This window comes from Cupressus sempervirens, chromosome 3, assembly GCF_028749045.1.
Source record: "Cupressus sempervirens isolate cs-2001-9-10 chromosome 3, ASM2874904v1, whole genome shotgun sequence".
Lineage (NCBI taxonomy): Eukaryota > Viridiplantae > Streptophyta > Pinopsida > Cupressales > Cupressaceae > Cupressus > Cupressus sempervirens.
The window spans coordinates 253,234,658-253,249,217 of NC_143120.1; the positions used below are offsets into that span (position 1 = coordinate 253,234,658).

The following is a 14,560-nucleotide window of genomic DNA, read 5'->3' on the forward strand; positions in this document are numbered from 1 at the left end:
TCACTACAACAAAAATGTAATCATTACCATGTACCTTGAGGAGGCTTGTAATGAAAGTCCATGGATATGCTTTCCCACTTTCTGATTTGGGATAGGCAACAGCTGAAGCTGGATAGGCATTTTCTACGTCTTTTTGCTAAGAGGTTATGCATTATCCTCCTTGAGGCCCTTCCATGAGAATCTTTCTCAAATTTACTTGTAGGCCTTGTATTATCTTGGCTGTCCTGCTAGAGGTGTGTCATAATAAGCTCCAAGAATCTTCTCCTTCATTTTGCATTCAAGCGCCAATAAAATTTTTCTTTTATAAAGAATGAACCATCCACTACTAATTATTTGGCATCTCTCATATTCCTAGTAAGAAGGTTAAATACGTTGTAAATACATTCTATCATAATTGAAATCTTTCAATCAACAAAAATAGTAGTAGAAAAAATAGTATGCGATCTAGAAAAAGTATCAACAACTAATTTTTTCCCATGTACTCTAAGTCTCTATGTCAGAGTGATAGCTTGGAGCTTTCTCACCATTATATTGTTGTCTACCCTTCATATTATGTTGTCCAAGGAAGAACTCCAAGTTGTTAAAACAGGTTTTCACCAAAAATGTTCCAGAAACTAAATACTGTTTAAACTTGGCCAGGACATGTATGATGGCCAACATCTCTTGTCATGGATAGAGAAGCTCTTTTTCGATTCTTACAACTTCCTACTTTCAAAATTTATGGGATGTCTTTTCTGTACCACTACGGCTCCAATTTTGTCCTCCAAAGCATCACATTCTACACCAAATGAAAAGAAAAATCAAGAATAGTAAGTGCAAGGTATGAACTCGTTACTTCATTAAGCTTATCCTAAGCTTCTTGTGTTGTTTATCTCGATGCAAAGGATTTTTTGTCATTTAGTAAAGGATGTTTGCTACCTGAAAAACCTCTTAGTAATATTATAAACCTACTGTAGTAATTGATAAGGTCAAAGAATCCTGTCAATTGTGTAGTAGAGGAAATATGACTTTATAAAAGAAAACCTATATTCCTTTTGAGACCCAATTTCATTGCATACATTCAAACAACTCCAACTAAAACATATCTAATTACAAATGAATAAAATAAAGTTCTAAATATAGAATTGGAAAGAACAGATGACAAATAGTTTTCAACCAAATTCTCAATGTCTCAGCCAAAGATGACAGTGTGGCACATGGAAGTCCATATGGCATGTTGTAGTCTCGTATTCACCATGGCCAAAAAAGATTACAAAGTAGCAAAGATTAAACTTTTTGTTTCAACTGACTTGCAAACCTGAAAGTAAAAAATGCAACAGCAAATACTAGATAACAAAGATAAATAGAATTAAATAATGCGTTACAAGCAACCTTCATGCATTCAAGCACTTCCAATAAACCTACACTCCAAGAAGAGGAAACAAGTCTAGGATTGTTTGGAGATTTGGCTCAGTCAAGTCCCTGCTTTGGAGTTTCCACCTACACAATAGCAAAATAAATTAGATCAAAAAAAACAAATAGACAGATAAATAATTTGATAGAGAAGGGATGTGATAATTTCCAGGATACTTAAATAAATATTACCAACAAGGCTTGAGGACGCCAATAGAGTTACAAAGGCTATTGTGAGAGTTTGAGACTGTTTTAGCCAGATATAGAGAGCTATGCAAGCTGTTTTAATGAGTCAGCAAAAATCGCCCATGCTTCCTCAGATCACTAAATTGCCAACATCGTCCAAATCATAGTGATTCTCGTTAATCTGGTTAGAGCCCTTTTGATTGTTTCTTGTAGAGATGTGATGTTCCCTTTCTGAAATAAGCTTTAATAATAAATAAAATTTAAATATAAATAAATAAATTATAGTGTAGTATAATTATGAGACAACTAAGTATCTTGATTTTGTGAAGTCTCTGGAGAAACAAAATTGCAATAATAAATCGGAAGATCATAATTACAGAAGTCAGCAGTCACTAGCTTGACTGTGATCAAATGTGAATAGTGATAGAGATACCTTATTGGAAATAATCAAATTTATCTTGATGTAATATCAAAGTCTCTGTGACTTCTCTGGATAGATGTCCTTTCACATACATCAGTAATAAATCAAACTAAGTAGCATCCAAGCAAGATATAGAAACCATCAAAAATGATTATAAGCAAGGCACATATGATAGAGGAATAATAATCAGCCATCAATAGCAATCTGCCAAGTCAGTGACTAGTATTGATAAGAAAAGGCATATTTTACTAAACCATAACTACGTCCCAAATCAAGGAACGATAAGATGATAAGAATACAGGCCACATAGAAGACAATGAAATATATCCAATGGCTTGACCAAATAACAGTAATATGGTTAAAAATAGGTGAAATGTTCAACATCAGCAAATAAATTAAGTATCACTGCATCTAAAGAAGGTATCTATCAACTAATAGAGTCAAGATTATCAACTGGCATTAAAAGATGGCAAGGAAGAGTGGATAAGGGTTGACAAAATATCAAATACGATAACCAAGTATTAGGATTGGACCTTGCTTTATCGTGTCGAGTAAGATAATGCTAAAAGAATGAACCTTGATCAATGTAAATATCTCCAACGACAATGGCTAAAATAGTGTTTTCCCCTTTAGGTAACAAGTTAATACATACAAGAATATATAGTGACAGAAAGAAATGTGATACAACACAAAGTATCGGAGAAATTGCCAAGCCTTCTTCATTAATATCAGAAACTATTTTTAGCCATATATGTACCAGACGTACTCACAATGCCAACATGATTGTTACTCCACCACAATGATTATTATCAGAGTCAAGTACTTTCATATATAAATGTTGAAGGGGTGCAACTACAAAACGTCATAACCAACTCAAAATGCCAACCCAAACTACCTACTCTTCAGGCACACTAACATCTAATTTTACCAACAACATCATCCCCCTCCCTCCCAAAAAGAAAAGTCATCTCCTAACAACACAAAACAAAATGGGAGAATGATAAGAGAAACTATACAAAGAAAGACATCAAGAAGGGGGTCGGGAAAGCATCCCTAACGAAGGAGGTGGTGTGGAAGCCGCCAACTGCTCTCCAAGCCAGTATACTTGCTTAGTTTGGTACTTCAAGTTGCTATCCGCTACCATCTAACATTTATGTGTTGACTTCACCGTGTAGATTGCTTCCAAATTTCCTTATTTTTCTTGTTTTCTAACTCCATGGCACTAGCAAGGCGTGTCTCCAACATCACTAGCTCAGCCTTCTCTTCAACCAACTGTGCCTTACACTCAGCCAAATGTGCCTTATGCTCATCAAATTGTGCCTTTCTCTTGGCCAACTAATCCCTACACTGAGCCAATTCATCCTTATTCTAGGTGAGCTACTCCTCTACCTCATGTAAACACTTGGCAAACTCCTCTCAAGCTTCAACTATTGCCAGTCATTGGGCTTCAACCCTTGAGGCCATATGCTAAGTCCACCTCCACTGATTATACCCTTCATAAAAAAACATGCTCAACCCTCTGCAATAAGGCCTGAATGTGGCTCTCTTTTGTATTATCTGGAAGGCCCCAATCCACCAACATCTCAAGGGTTAGTAGTAGGCCACCCCCAACAGTTGAAGCACCTGGAAAAATCCTAGATACAACCTCAACTAACAAATGTCAAGAGTTTCTCAACCTATTGGTTTATCCCCTCTTAGGCCCATAGCCAAACGGAAGCAACTACCCTCCAAGCACTTGCCACCATGTCTAGTAGGTATGGTCAAGTTATAGGTTGCTGGACTCTCTTTGAATCTCCTTACGAAGGGAAAGCTGCAGAAGAAGTGTCTCAACTATGCCCATACATCCCTCCCCACAAGTATCAACCACAAGAACCTTCTCTATATTTGGCTCCCTCACAAGTGTCCAACCTTCAAGTGTACAATCTTGCTAGGCGGCAGCACTTACTGTTGTCGGTTAAAACTATATTAGAGCCAACAGGATGAGTTAGTATCTCAAAGCTTGTGTGACGATTGAGTCACCCCTTTGGGAAGTATATGTACATCGTCTAAATGGATTTATGAATCATTATTGTCATTGGAATTGCATATCTACTTATATGAATAATGTATATTGTTATGTGTTGCATTCTAGTCCCTTAATGTGATATACATCCGTTTACCCTGTACGGTAAACATTTGGCATCGTTGCTAGTCGAACCTGGTGCAAAAGATGTGTTATGAAGACTAATGCCGAATTTTCTCAATAGAGATCAAAATAAAATAAAAAACAAGGATGATGTACGCATAGCATAGGAAGCATTAATTCTCACACAATAGGCCGAGTGAAGGTAGTAGTTTCAACAACTCGCCAACGGACACCAAAGTGGTGAAGGAACTCGAACCGAGGGAGTACATTAACCTAGCAGAGCGAGGAGTGCTGAGGACTTGCTTGAGGAAATGCAACAAAGATTGAATTCGATAGAGACAAGGGAGGAGTTCCTAAACTCGTATACGCTAAGGGTAGAGAATCTGGACAGAAGGGAAGGAACCCGCACTGCTTGAAGTATCGAAGGAGCACGAGCATGGTGTTGCTGATGAATATTATGTAGTCAACAGGTTGATGTCGCCGGTAAATATTTTATAGCCAATGGGTTGATGTCGTCGATAAATATTGTGTAGCCGACAGATTGATATCATCAGTAAATATGGTGTAACCGACAGGTTGATGTCGTCAGTAATTGTTATATAGCGGACGGGCCCCTTCGGGAAGGTTCTTTGGAATGTTATATGTACAACTTTAGATCATCATTGTAATCATTATCATAAGCATAATGTAATGTCTTTCGCATATGTGAATAATAAAAGGAGTACTATTGTTCTTGTTTCTAGTCTGTATGCATTAATCTATTTACACGGTATGGTAAACATTTGGCGTCATTGCCCAATGGACCTGGAACGAAGGTAGAGGAATGAAGACCAATGCCAAATTAGCTTAACAAGGATATAAATAAGATAAAGGGAAAAGATGGAATACACACTGCACAAGAAAATTTAATTTTGGCACAATATGCTGAGCACAGACGGAGGTTTCAGCAGATTGCCAACGAACACCAAAGCGCCGAGGAATTGTTGCAAGAAACTCGACAAGGATTGGATTTGGTGGAAGAAGCAAGGGAGGAATTTCTGAACCTGTATGCACTGAGGGAGGAGAATCCAAACGGAAGGGAACTAACTCGCACGGCTCGGAGTGCCGAAAGAGCACAAGCGTGGAGTGAACTCTTCGTCCGCGATACACTTCACTTAATGAAGGCCCTTCTTCACCAAAAAACATAGCTGTTGGAAATAAGACAACTGTCCAAAACAACGCCGGTGTTGGAGTGTAGAGCGCCAGTGTGGGAGTTCAAAGCGCCGGTGTGGCAGTACAAAGTGCCGATGCGAGAGTGTAGAGCGCCAGTGTGGGAGTGTAGAACAGCACCGGTGTCAGAGTACAGAACAGTGCTTGTACACAAAATCAAGTAATAATGGCAGGACCAAAGGAGAAATTGCCGAAGTTTAATGGTGATGGAATGGCTGATCCAATCTGACACTGTAAGACATGCAAAACAATTTGGACGGAAAATGGCATAAGTGACACAAATGAATGGGTCCGACAATTTTTGGCAACCCTAAGAGGTGTAGCAATTGATTGGTTTGCCAATGCAGATCCAAAAAAATTAACTAATTGGGCGGGGGAAATAGGAAGGGACAGTAGTGGAATGATGGCAACAGACCCAATGCTACTAACACTCACAACAGGAAGGCATCCGATAGTAGTCGAGATGGGCATTCTGAGAACTGTTTTGACAGACACAATTGTGGACGGAGGGTTAGGCGTGAATGTGTTACCAGAAGATGTATGGAAAAAGTTAGGACAACCTACATTGTGGCCCCCAATATTCCAGTTACTCACGGCAAACCAGCACGAGATCAAACCATTGGGAACCTTGATGGCGCAACCGGTAACTATTGGAACGCAACCATTTTTATTGGACTTCGTGGTCATCCCATTGAAAAGAAAAGGATATGACGCTATTTTGGAACAAAATTGGTTAGTGCAAGCAAAAGTAAAACATGATTAGAAATGAAATACCCTATCAATGGAGCACGAAGGCAAAAGATTCATAATTGACCTACACACACAAATGGTAGGTGAGGAGGCAGCATCATCAAACTCAGAAGGTGAAGGCGAGATCGACGATGAAAGAAAGAAGAGAATCGAACCGGACAAAGGAGTATTGAGATTAGGAGGATCGAATGAGGATGACCTAGACTCAGTGAACAACCTTTTCCACTGGCAGATAGAGGATTATGAACTCTTTCTGAGCTGTAATATGTTAAGGGTCGACGAAGGTGAGAAAGAAGAGGAAAATGAATGTCCAAAGGAATACAAAGAAGCGGAAGAAGGAAAGGAAGATATGGCTAAAACTGAGGGGAAGAACATAGAGTACGAACCCAAAAAAAGGAAAGATTCCACTATCTAGTACACGGTGAACGGACTGCGCGAAAAGAAAAGGTTACACCGCACCATGAAATTAAAAGAAAGGTGTCGATAGCAAAGAAATAAACTAGATGAGCGAGGACTGTAGGCACAATGGGCCACGGAAGTTACACAAAACAAGTGGAAGATATGGTAAGAGAAGCGTTTGAAATTGAATAAGTTTCAACCAGGACAACTGGTGTTGAAGTATGACAGATGGAATGAAATCAAACTAGGCAAATCTAAAGTCAAATAGGTCGGGCCATACCAGATTCGGGAAGTAAGTGATAATGGAGCAATAAAGCTGTGAACCTTGGACGTGCACAGGATTCCCGAGGCCATCAATGGATCGAAGCTAAAAATTTACCAAGAGCGACAACGAGGAGAAGTAATAATCACCCTATCATGCGAAATTGAAAATAAAATGAAAAAATAAAAAAAAGTAGTGTTGCGAGAGTGTCCTGCGGACACCTGTTCTGTGGATGCAGGGAGTCCCGCGGACACATGTTCTATAGACGCGGGGTGTCCCATGGACACAAAGTGTCCCACGGACATGTGGCCGCAGACCACGTGTCTCAGGGATATGTGCTCTGCGGGAGTTTGAGTTCCGCGTATGTTTTCGTGTTCAGATTTTGCATTTCGGCGAGCTGGTTATAAACTTCCCGTGGACAAAGTACTTTCGTAGCATTCCCGTGGACAGAGCTCTGAATTTTCGCGAAAGGTGTCCCATGGACGCAATTCCTTGGGCTTCGTGGGTGGTTCCTTGTCTCCCATGGATTTTTTCTATCCTCCACGGCTCTACATTCTGTGTCAAACAAATGCAAGGGGTGTTTTGTGTGAAGTTTAGTGATGATGCAGCGACGGTACTAATCTTCAACTTGGAAGGCAAAAGCATTAGAGCAGTTAGGAGTGATAGAGAGGAAAAATAGATGAAAGAGGCACAATAATGGACGAGCAGAGGAAGGAGTCAAAAAAAAATGACAACTCAAAGATGTTCAGAATGAATAATGTATGATGTCAAGGGGAAGGGAAAGACATAAATAAGTAGTAAAACATAAGCAGTTGCCAGAAAGAGTGTGGGATCGGAAGAAAATCACAAAAATGGTGTATTCCATGGAGTTTTGTGACTTGTTGATTAGACCTGGAGCTACTGTAGGCATAGTGTGACAGAGGTGGAAAGATCAATGGAGCAAGCCTTTCGAGAGGGGTGATACGCTTTGAGGCACTTGGAGTAGGTGTTGGATGTGAAGCTCTCATGTTGGATGCATAGAGAGCTCAGGTGGAGCTGATCATCCAGTTGAAGGCAGTACAGCGACACTTGGCTCAAGGTACCTAGGAGTTGATAGCAGAGAAAGCGGCACAAGTGGCTATCAAGGTCAGCTTGACTAAGGAGACAATATTGTGTTAGCAGAGGCTACAGATGCAACGTGGTTTGGAGACCAATTTGGTGCAAGCACGGGATGAATGTGAAAGTAGTGTGGCAGAAACAAATCTATCTTGTTGTAGTTAGTCAGTTAATGTATTCCGTTTTGTTAATCTGTCTCGAATATTTTGTAATTGTCGTCTGGAGACGACTTTTTCTTTTGGGGGGGATGATGTCGCCGGTAAATATTGTGTAGCCAACAAGTTGATGTCGCCGGTAAATATTGTGTAGTCGACAGGTTAATGTTGTCGGTAAATATTGTGTAGCCGACAGGTTGATGTCGTTGGTAATTGTTATGTAGCCGACGATCCCCTTTGGGAAGGTTCTTCAGAATGGTATATGTACAACTCCAGATCATCATTGTAATTATGATCATAAGCATAATGTAATGTCTTTGACATATGCGAATAATAAAAGGAGTACTGTTGCTCTTGTTTATAGTCCATATGCATTAATCTATTTACCCCATACGGTAAACACATGGGGTGAACTCTTCATTCCCAATACACCTGACAAATGGATATAAGTTTAAAATTGAACTTCTCTTCTAGAAGTCCTCTTCACACCACAGAGTAATGCAATTGTCCGAAGTAGCACGGTTGTGCAGAACAACACGGGTGCTCAGAACAGCGCGGGTGCGCAACAAGTATAACAACAATGCGCGTGCACAACAAGTACCACAAATACAAAAAAAATTAACAATGGTAGGTCCAAAGGAAAAATTGTCTACATTTTATGGCGATGAGACAGCCAATCCAGTCAGACATTGTAAAACATGTGAAACAATTTGGACTGTAAACGGTGTAACAGAATAGGATTACTAGGTTCAATAGTTTTTGGCTACCCTACGAGGTGTAGCAATCAATTGGTTTTCAAACACGAACCCGAAGAAGTTAACTACATGGCCAAACGTCAAGAAAGAATTCATAGCAGAGTTTTGACTACTCATGGATGATAATGAGATAGTAGCGGAAATTTACAGCACCAAACAGGGAATGAAATAGTCCGCATATATGTGAGGAGGCTGAAGGGCTGGCAGGAAACATGGAAAGCCAACCAACAGATGAGTTGAAGAAAAGGTGGTTTGTCAAAGGGTTACAACCAACACTGTGAAAAAAGATGAAAATTGTACCTCTAGCATCATACGTTGATGCATATAACCACGCGATAGACTTGGAATGTAAACAAAAAATAGGAAAAAAGAAGAAATATAGATTGCCGGATTTAGAAGATTCATTCTTTGAAAGCAGCAACAATGAGGAATTAATTAAAAAGGTTTAGGCAATACAGAAAGACATGTTACGTATGATGAAAGAGTTCAAAAACATGAAAAAGAATCTTGGCCAAGCAAGAGAAGGGGAACTATGGTGTATGGATTGCAAAGAGGGCTACACAAAGGGCTCCTATCCTAAGAACCAATTTTGTGATATCTACCAAATTCTGGGACATCCACCAAGGAATGCCCATTCAATATGAAAACGAAGGGGCACCAACAAGTATTACAAATGCAAGAAGTGTCCACCTCGGGAGAGGGAACAAATACGAACAATGATGCGGTGAGCTCAGGAGGGTACCAAAACAACAACCAACGTGGACGAGGTGGCAACAACAATAACAAGGGTCATAGCCAAATACAGTACGATCTGAGTGGATGATCGATGATACAATGTCGTGTGTTCAACCTTTGCGGCCACTTCACCAAAGACTATACTATGAAGGGAAAACCGCAGCTATTGTGTAGATGGTGAGGTCCTGGAGACCATGAAGATTCAAAATGCCCTAAATTTGGGGTGAAATTGTTAACCATAGAAATATGTGACGAGGAATAATTGGCAATCACTTGTGCGCAAGCAAAGCAGGTCGTAGGAATAATTGGCAATAATTGGAATAACTGACTATGAAGGAGGTCGTAGGTTCGTAATCGCTCTACACACCCAAATGGTGGGAGAAGAGGCAGTGTCATCAGACCCTGAAGGCAAAGAAGGGGACGATGAAGGGAAGTAGCGAATGAAACCCAATGAAGAAGGAATCCTGAGATTGGAAGGAGGATTCGACAATGATGGCTTGGATTCGATGAATGGCCTACTCCATTGGCAAATGGAGGATTATGAGCTCTTTTCGAGCTGTCACATGTTAGGGTCGAGGAAGGAAGTAGGGGAGACGAAAAGAATGAATTTCCGACAAAATATAAAGAAGTGAAAGGAGAGGCACAAATAGATGAAACACCTGCACATACATTTAGTGACGATAAGCCTATTAAATACGAAGAAACCATGGTGAACACTGTGAACTTAGGGGACAAGTCTAATCCGAAAATATATTTGTGGAAGATGACTAGAATCCAGTTCTGAAAGTAGCAGTGTTTAAAATATTTATGAAGTATAAGGATGTTTTTGCGTGGACATACAAAGACTTGAAAGGGGTACTGCTAGAATTATGCATCCATTGCATACCATAGATAGGAGCAACACTCGTACGGAAGCGACCATACCAAATGAACAAAAACTATGCTGCACAGGTCAGGGATGAGATTATCCGGATGCTTGAAGCAAGCATTATTTTTAGGGTATAGACGAGTGAGTGGGTATCCCCAATTATGATATCTCTGAAAAAGGATACCATTCAAATAAGGATATGTGTAGACTTTCACTACTTGAATGCGATAATGATTAAGGATCCATTTCCGATACTATTCATTGACAATATTTTGGAAGTAGCAGGGCATGAAATTTATGCATTCATGGATGGAGTTTTTAAATACAACCAAGTATCCATCGCGGAAGAAGATAAGCTAAAAGCAACTTTTGTGGTTGAAGATGGAGTGTACGCCTACAACAGAATGTCATTTGGTCTACACAACACTCTGGCAATGTTTCAAAGAATCATCCTGCACATCTTCGACAAGATGTCAATTGGAAACTTCAAAGCATTCTTGGATGATTGGTCAATTTTTAGTTCAGAGAACAAGCATCTAACTGCACTCAGGGAATTCATGGAAAGATGGAGACAAGAACAACTAGTACTAAACCCGAAGAAGTGCATATATATGGTACCCCAAAGGAAACTATTGGGACTCATCATATACAAAGAAGGATTAAAGACGGACCTAACAAAGTCCAGGTAATTCTAGAAATGCCACCTTCGACAGATGTGACTGAAGTAGAATCATTCCTAGGACACATAAGGTACTATCGAAGGTTTATTAAGAAATTTGCCAAAATATCTTAACCACTCGACAAACTAACCTGCATGGGAGAACCCTACAAATGAGAAATAGAGCAGGATGAAGCCTGCAGGATTGAAACCACGGTTAGCCACAACACCTATCCTGGCTTCTCTGAATTGGGACAAGGAGTTCCATGTACATGTCAATGTGTTGAACTACACAGTTGGAGCAACGTTGGCACAGACAGGTGATCACGGATTGGACCACCCGGTGTATTTCGCAAGTAGACTATTGTCTAAGGTAGAAAAGAATTATAGCATGACAGAGTAGGAGGCTCTTGGGATGGTATACACAATACAAAAGTTTAGAAACTGCCTACTGGCAACTCCACTCATGTTCTACATGGATCATCAAGCCTTGCTATACCTCATGAACAAACCAATCATTCAAGGATGAATAAGTAGATGGCTACTTTTGTTGCAAAAATTCACATTTAAAATCGTGATACCGCCTGAAAAATGCCACGTCAATGTGGATCATCTATCCAGAATCAAATCGGGCGAACCTTCGAAGGGAGTCAACAATGACTTTCCCAATCACAATTATTCTAGATTATCATACTACCACCCTAGTACGTGAGTATCTGGGAGTATCTTTCAACAGGGCAATTTCATAAGGAAATGCCACCAAGCGAGAAAAGTAAATAGGTGCTAAGAAGTCAAACGTTCCAATTTGTCAATGGGTTGTTATATAAGATGGGACTCGACCAGATTTTACAACGATGTGTTCTAGAGGAAGAAATACTAAAAGTATTGAAGGAAGCAAATGAAGGGCCCGTAGGACATAAGGGGTCGAACACGACAACACGGAAGATACTTCTGGCAAGATTATGGTGGCCAACCATGCACAAGGATGCCATGGAATGGGTCATTGCATGTGATACATGTCAGAGGGTCAGGAAGCCACTGAAGAGGGATTTCATGCCTCTGAACCCTTCACATGCGCAAGAACTATTTGAATGTTGGGGGCTAAACTTTGTAGAACCCCTCAAGGTGAGCAAAACCCAAAGATATAGGTACATTTTTGTAGCAACAGAGTACCTTACAAAGTAGGTCAAAATGCGAGCCCTACCGAACAACTCAGCACTGACCACGACTAGATTCATATACGAATAGATCATTACAAGGTACGGAATCCCGATACAGTTGACGAGCGACCTTGGGAGACATTTTTTCAATCATGTCCTCTGGCTACTAACCACAGAATTCAAAATATATCCTAGAGCAAACGGACAAGCGGAAGCCACAAATAAAATCTTTGCATTAATTTACATGTCTTGTGCAGTTGAAGGGGAGGATTGGGAAGAAAAGTTGTCATCAACATTATGGGCATACCGTACCTCTTACTAAGTTACCATGGGACACTCTGTTCCAGCTGATGTATGGTCAGGAAGCCATGGTACCACTAGAGTTCATGGTACCAAGTTTACGAATAGGGATTGAAAATAATCTAGGAAACATGGAAAGTCTCAAGTAAAGGTTGTATAACTTGAATAAATTTAACAAATGATGACTACAAGCACAATGGGCCACCAAAGTTTCACAGTGCAGATGCAAGGAGTGGCACAACAAGCACTTAAAAATAAATAGGTTCCAACCAGGTCAATTGATATTAAAATATAACGGGCATAATGAAATCAAACTTGGCAAATTCAAAGTAAAGTAGGTTGGACCATCAAAATTCACAAAGTAACAGAGCAATTAAATTATGGACGTTGGATGGGAAAAAGATGGTAGATGCAGTAAATAGGTCGAAGTTAAAAATCTACCACTAGCGAAATGAAGAAGTCTGGGAAAATAATGTCAACCGGACAAAAGAAGGTAAATAATAATAATATAATTATAATAGTAAGTAAACAATAATAATAATAATAGTAATAATTGTAGGCAAATACTGAGACAAGGATTCTTAAAATGAGCAAATAAAGGGATTAGGATCTCAAGATAGAATATTAGTACCATACGGCCAAGACACGAATAAAAAGATATCATCGTATAAAGGAAAACATAGCTGTATAGTCATTGAAATGCACTAAAACTGTCACAACTGTACGGTTAGGAGAGATAGGCACAATCGTACAGCCAGGAGAGAGCATCAATGTGCGTTGACAACTATACGGCCACTATATAGTATACACATAACACTGTACGGTAGTATAGATGATACCTTATGGACACACAATTACAAGCTAATGCTAGGAGGCGCAAGTATACATACCGTACGGCCAATTCAAGAAGAGGAGGAAACATCATTGTACAGAAAACCACGACCATCGTAAGGTACTCTAGCATTATAGAAGGGTTAAAGCACTGTACGGACTCTATCATAAGCACACTGTACACCATACAGACCTGGGAAAGGTGTGCAGGCAGAAGAAGAAAGGTAACACTAGCACCATGTGGATCATGTAATCGATCATACGGAAGCACACCCATTTGGTACATACTATACGATGCACAAAATCAAGTTTTTAAAAGTAGGCCATATTGATCGTACAGACTGCATAATGAATAGGAGTGCACAAGAAGTGTCTATTTAATAATTCATGTAGGCCATATCAGCTAAACTGAAACATTGTACGGCCACACATGAATGCAAAAAGGAACACCGTACTATCATTAATAAATCACCATCAAGAGGAACACTTTACAATCTCTAAAGAATAAGCACATAATGATAGCACAAAAAACGTAGTGGCTTAGCTTCTAGGAGCCGTACGGACACTGTACGAATGGTATCAAGGCTTCGAATATATGGACAATTAAATTAGGTGTAGACTCTCCCATTCCTTGCAAGCACAAGCAAGATCGTGTCATATCCCCATTTTAAGATGAATTTTAATAATAATTATATAATACAATGTTATTAAATAAATAATAACGTTATATTAAAATAAATAGTAAACTATAAACCAAAGAAATAATAATTATTTAATCTATATTATTAATAAAATAATATTTTAAAAAGTAATAAAATTTCAATGAGTAAAGAAATAAATAAATAAAATTAAATACAAGAGACAATATTGTAGAAAGTATGTTAACTTTCTACATAGAATTTAATAATAAATAAAATAAACACATAAGTAAATAAATAATATAACATAGAATAATATAAATTAACTAAATCTAATAAAAATTCACGAGATGTTTAACAAATAGACATGACTCCTTAAAATTAAGATATAAAAGGGAGGAGAGATTATCTTAGAGAGGGGAAAAAAGGAAGAGAAGAGGAGAGGAGTTCAAAAGGAAAAATGGAAGAGGAAGTAATATGAAGAAAATAAGGAATTGACTTTCTGAAAAGGTATCAATGATCATTGAAAATATGCGAACCTTTGAAAGGGTCATAATTATGAACAGTTGTGACTCTTCAAAAATATTTTAATTATAAAGTATTGTGACTTTTCCAAAGGAT

The 14,560-nt window shown here is 39.0% G+C and overlaps 1 long non-coding RNA gene across 1 annotated transcript in view; it reads right to left on the bottom strand.

The window, feature by feature from the left end:
• Positions 1–1,089: 1,089 nt before the first annotated feature.
• The window catches only part of LOC149565825 (uncharacterized), an 82,240-nt gene continuing 68,769 nt past the window's right edge, over positions 1,090–14,560 (bottom strand). Inside the window, exon 2 of the long non-coding RNA XR_016362071.1 lies at positions 1,090–1,479. This is a non-coding gene — a long non-coding RNA (uncharacterized LOC149565825). The remainder of the gene's footprint in view (positions 1,480–14,560) is intronic.